The sequence below is a fragment of the Gadus macrocephalus genome, chromosome 19 (genome assembly GCF_031168955.1).
Source record: "Gadus macrocephalus chromosome 19, ASM3116895v1".
NCBI classification, from domain to species: domain Eukaryota; kingdom Metazoa; phylum Chordata; class Actinopteri; order Gadiformes; family Gadidae; genus Gadus; species Gadus macrocephalus.
Window position 1 is genome coordinate 4336047 of NC_082400.1, and position 6185 is coordinate 4342231.

The window sequence follows — 6185 nt, forward strand, 5'->3', positions numbered from 1 at the left end:
TAATTAATATGTGCGTGCTTTGGAAAGGCTAGCCCCCCCACATCGCGCGCAAACTAGCTTTTGCGCGCGATGCTAGCTAGCTTTTGCGCGCGATGCTAGCTAGCTTTTGCGCGTCCACAGAGTTTATTAATATGTACGCGCAAGTCCCCGCACTTCGCACCAAAAATAGGGTTGCCACCATCGAGGGACGCCCAGCTAGAGGGTGACACGGGAGTGGATTTTCACTCTTGTCTTGTCCCACTCCCGTGAAAATTCTCCCGTCTTGTCCTGCTCACGTGATGAAACTTTTACAACTTATGTATGCTAAATTTAACGTATGTACAAATTTAGCAAACAACAAATTAAATTTGCATTCCAAGTAATAAAAAATGTTCGTTAAGCATATTTGTGGTTTTCACACTAAGAAATAAAAAAAAATCCTACTTGGATTTTATGATTTTTGTGTTTTTAGGTCCACTGTATTAATATGAAATGTTCAAGTGCTGACTGTGCCAGAGGGAGCAGTGTTCCCACTAAACACAGTGGAGGATGTCGAGGCCATGTGCGCCAAGCTGGGCGACGCAGAGTTCAATTCTGCAATTGTAAGTTCAAATATCTTATTCACTTCTAAAAGTAATTGTATTTTCTAAATCTCTTATTCACCTCAATATCTATTTTCTAATCACATTGGTGATTATTTTTTAGTAGAATAGCTTTTGTTAACTAATCTTTGACATATCCAAGGGTCTAATACCACGTGAAAAATCTCTCGCCTCTGATCACTTTTTATATTAAAAATCAGGCGAACACTATAGTTAATTGCCAATAAAAATATTAAAAACAAAAGAAAAAATATAATATTTAGTATTTTTGGAAAGAATAGAAGTTGACTGAAAGATCTGTGATTTTTGTTTTTCTCTGATACATATTTAGAGCAGTTGTTTTGAGTGGACAAAAATGTCCTCAAGGGTCTCAAAGGATGGAGAAAGAGAACCAGAGGGTTAATACAGAATTTCCTTCCTGTGACTTTTATCATACTCAGGTTGCCATGGTTGCAGACATTGGTGGAACTTCATTGGATGACAGTGTCAGAAGGATGATGGCATTCATCATCACCAGTGCTCTGTCTCTCCAATACAATCTCTTTGGACATCGTGGCAAGAAGAAGTTCCGAGACCTGCCTCTTTTTAATGTTATATACGGTAAATTTGAGTTTTTAATAGGCCATTGTAATTCCTTTTGTATTTTTTTATCTTTAAAGATTTTTATGCCTTTATTTATATAGTGGAGAATAACAGGAGAGATGTGGTGGAGATACCTGCAGTAATGTTAGTCAGGAACGGGACTCAAACTCGTAATGCAGCAGACCTTAGCCATTCTTGCTGTCAGGCTATATACATAGTCGTGCAATTTCCTGTTTTCTTATACACATATGCATTATGCATACACATTTCTCAGTGATATAAGACTTTTTGACGGATGTCTTTCTCATAAGGTTTCATGATCAAAGAGTTAAGTTAGCTTTACTAAGTTGGCTTCTTGTCATTTGTTTTTAGGGGCACTCAAAAGGAACACATCCACTAAGGACATTAACCAGAAAGAAGCAGAGGCGGCTCTGTCCAAGTGGTTTACGGGAGCCCGGGATCGAGGTGGGAATAGGGCTGCTAGAGCTCAGAAAGCACTTGGCAACACACCTGGCAACTTACAGGACAATGGGGCACAGCCCCAATAGGCAGAATGTCATCTGCCAACATCTTTGGATCTATCGCGCGCACGCGCACACACACACACACACACACACACACACACACACACACACACACACACACACACACACACACACACACACACACACACACACACACACACACACACACACACACACACACACACTTTGGTATATCTCTCACACGCACACACTTTAGCTGTCCATGTGCAAATCCGGAAATCCTGTTTTATGTGACGCTGTTATTTTTTCTTCATCAGCGTTAAGGTTGAATTGATTTTGTTATAGGGATGGTAAGGACAGTTAAGTTGGTTCTTTTGTGTTGTGAGTTTATATAGTTTTTTTTTTATGAGATTGACAGTAATAGTGTACATATATTTCTTGTTTCTTTTTTGTTCTGATGTGCACTTTGTTCAAAAAATAAAGTGTATTGTTTTTTGTTTTGTTCTTTCACCCTGGTTAAATTAAAATTTGCTAAATTTTAGGCACTTTTTACATCTTGGGGTTTCTGACTGGGTCTTAAATGGGGTCCACATGGGAAATTTTTAATCTGAACCACCTTTGCCACCTGTGTTTGCCTATGAACAAAAATGGGCCTTAAGTGGGTTAAAGCTGGGCAAACTCTATGCTAACACAAGTGTGGCCTACATGGATCGCATATAAATTGCCCAGCTGAAACACACACATGGACCATACAGATCTCAGTTCAAACCCATACAGACAACCACAGGTGGCGCAAAGGTGGTTCAGATATAAAATTGCCCATTTGAAACCCACAAAAGCCCATATGGGCTAACTCAGGTGGGCCCCTGTTGGAACCTAGGAGCAAAACCAGATGGAACCCTAAATGGGCGGACACAGGTGTAGCCTACATGGGTTGCATATAGGTTGCCCAGCTGGAACCCACTTAAGGCCCCTTTAGATCCCAGCTCAAGCCCATATAGGCGCAAACAGGTGGCGCAAAGGTGGTTCAGATATAAGAATTGCCCATTTGGAACCCACCTAAGACCCAGTCAGAACCCCTATAAGCCCATATGGGCTAACACGGGTGGGCCCCGGTTGGAACCCAGGAGCAAAACCAGATGGAACCCATGCCCACATGCCCATGTCAATACCCATATGGGGCCCATGTGGAAATGTTGACTGGGATTAGTCATTAGATTAGTCGACTAATCGATAAAATAATCGCCCGATTAATCGTTTAATAAATAATCGTTTACCCCCAGCCTTAATAGACAGTAAAAGGATTTTGCCGTATTTGCTTTGTGAGACTCTCGTGAGTCGTGACAATGACGTAGCCTATAGCGGCGTGCCCGTGACGTCTAGAAGTAAACAACAGACACGTGTGTGCAAGACATGGCGTGCGGGAGAGAGAGCGAACATGGAGCATTTAATCAATGGAAGTTGAGACATTACTTCAAAACCCATCTCTTTAAAAGAGCATTCAGCTAAACTTTCTTTGAGGTTCCCCCTTTTTTTAATAGTTTTTTGGTATTTTTTTCTCTGAAGCACTTTGAGATTCTTGAATATAAAGTGCAGTATAAATAAAATTTATTATTATTATTATTATTACTTTGAGTTTGACTCGGTAAAAGATGCAAAAAACATTAACGTCCGCTGTACACTCTGCGTGGGAAGAAAGATTTTATCTAAAGCGAAAAATTCCACCTCAAATCTGAGCAAGCACCTAGCAAGCCGGCACAAGAATGTGAAACTCACTGAGACACCCCGAAATCCCGACATGACCGCTGCAGCAACAGAGGGACCCTCTCCTGCTAAACAGGTGAAAATAGACTTAAGAGCGTCAGCGACAGGACTTAGTGCCGCTGAACTGAAGAAGCTTGTCGCTGGCTATATTGTCAAGGACATGTTGCCCATTTCCACTGTAGACTGATTCATTCCAACGCATCGAAGAAAAAATACCAACCAAAAGCGGTGTCAAGCTGCCGCAGAGAAAGTCATTTGCAGGATACCTTGAGAGAGAATACGACATAATGGAAGGTAATTTGAAGGCTGAACTCTGAGATGTAGACTTTGTTTCCACTACTGCTGACATTTGGACGAAGAATAATAAAAGTTTTATGGGAGTGAGGGTTCACTGGATTAATTCCTCTTTACAGCGCAACAAGGCCGGGCTAGCATGTAAGAGAATTAGAGGCAGGCACACCTATGATGTAATTGGAGCAGAGATCGAAGAAATTCATTCATCATATGGACTGCATAGCAAGGTTGTTGCCACTGTAGCGGATAATGCATAACATTTTGCCAAAGCATTCAGAGTATGTCAGCCCTGTAATTTGGATTCTGAATCTGAAAATGATGAAGCAGGTGATGACGAGGAACCGACTTTTACAGATGTCAGAAGTTCTTTCATCTGGTGATGGACAGTTTAGCCTCCCTCCACACTACAGATGTGCATCACACACAATTAATCTGATTTCAACAAGCGATGTTGACAAACATCTAAATTCCTGTGCAGACACACAAGGCTATAAATAGGAGTAGTATTGCAAAATGCACCTCTCTCTGGACTAAAGCTAGTCGATCAACATTGGCCTCTGAACAGGTGGAGGAAGTCAGCCGCAGGAAGCTAATGGTACCCACATCCGTAAGGTGGAATTCCCTGTATGAGGCCATTTCCAGAATCATCACAATTCCAATGAACGAGCTGAATCCCCTGTGTGTATAACTGGGTGTGCCTTTAAGTTAAGTGCCTTAATGAAAGGGAGCACCTATTTTTGCAAGAATACTGCACTGTGATGAAGCCCTTGACAGTAGCACTCGACATCTTACAAGGGGATGAGTGCACCTATGGGACTTTACTACCAACGCTCACAAGCCTGATGTCAAAGACACTTGCCCTGAAAGATGACCTCTCCAGAATGACAGCCAGCCTTCCAGATACCATTGTAAAGGTAAGATTATAATTTGGTTTTGTTAAATTTATTATACCATTCATGGTGGGCAGATGTTAGGCTTTCTTTGTTTTAAGCAGTGAGTACATCGTTGCCCACGTGGGCGTTGAAGTCTCCCAGCAGAACTACGGAGTCCCCTACTGGAGCCCCATACAGGACTCCATTCAGGGTCTCCAAGAAGGCCGAGTACTCTGAGCTGCTGTTTGGTGCATACGCACAAACAACAGTCAGAGTTTTCCCCCCTACAACCCTTAGGCGCAGGGAGGCGACCCTCTCGTCTACCGGGGTAAACTCCAACACCGCGGCGCTCAGCCGGGGATTTATGAGTATCCCCTTTTTTATCCCCTATTACCTTTTAAATGCAATTTATTTCATGTTTATATGTGCTACAGAGGCTTAGATCTTAAGGTTTTCATAGACGTTGACAATCCCTAGTATTTTTCAGAAAACCCTCAGGAGATAGGGAAATTTATATTGATTATATATAGGTTTTTATAGAAGTTTTTTGCAGGCGTTTTAGTAGTAAATGGGTTAAGAACAGTACAAGAGGAGAGGACATCGACCTGGCCATTAAGGAGATGTTAACAAAGTGAGGAATAGAGCCAAAACAAGTGGTTTCAATAACCACAGATGGAGCCCCTGCCATGATGGGGAGAGAGAAAGGAGCGGTGGAAAGAATGAAAGAGGACAAACCTGAGCTCATCTCTTACCATTGCATAATTCATCAATCTGTCCTGTGCTCCACCCTGTCAGATGAGCATGCTGAAGTGATGAACACAATGATGAAGATTACATTTTCTCAGCGAATCCTCTTCCTATCACCATCGCATGCTCAGGGAATTCCTCAGAGAAGTTGATGCAAACGCTGATGATCTGTTGCTGCACAACGTGAGATGGCTTAGCAAAGGCGGGGTGTTAAAGCACATCATTCTGACCGGAGAGGATAAAGCCATCTTTTTGCAGATAACAATGTCAAAGAAACCTAAATACTCTGGCGCCCAGGGGAGGAAAAGAAAAAAAGAAGAGGAAAAACGGGGAAAAGACAGAGGTACAGTAACTTTAATTTGTTTATCTTTAATGTAGGCCTGGCTGGCTACATAGCCAACTGGTCACATTGTCGGGCTCTTGTTCACCTTTCTATCTTTATTTCTCTGGAGCCAACTGTTCTCTATACATAACTCCGCTTAATACATGGCTATTGACTTCATTTGTTCACTTATTGAATCAATATGTGGTTTTGTCGGGGCGTAGCGCGTTGCCAAGCAACGTGTAAACAACTTAACCGGAGTTAACTAGTCATGCAGTGTTTGTTTTTTTAAAAAAGAAACCCCCACGCTTCAATGAAGATCAAACATGTCAGCCATGTATATAGGTGATAGGTCCATAACAGTTTGTAACCCACAGTAAAATGGGGCTATTATCCTTAAATTATCCAATGCATTTTAGTAACCATTGTTGGAGCAGTGTTTATTTTCCAGCTGATTTTGGATGGTAGTTTGTGGTTTGCATATCTTACATTTCCCATATCTTTCATATAATAATATATTATTGTATTTTTTTTACAC

At 41.6% G+C, this 6185-nt stretch overlaps 1 long non-coding RNA gene across 1 annotated transcript; it reads left to right on the forward strand.

Annotated features, from left to right (window-relative positions):
* Window positions 1–472: 472 nt before the first annotated feature.
* LOC132447943 (uncharacterized) lies at window positions 473–2106 on the forward strand. Its single transcript, XR_009523269.1, has 3 exons — window positions 473–581; window positions 1022–1181; window positions 1536–2106. It is a non-coding gene; the product is annotated as an uncharacterized LOC132447943 (long non-coding RNA).
* The last annotated feature ends 4079 nt before the right edge of the window (window positions 2107–6185 follow it).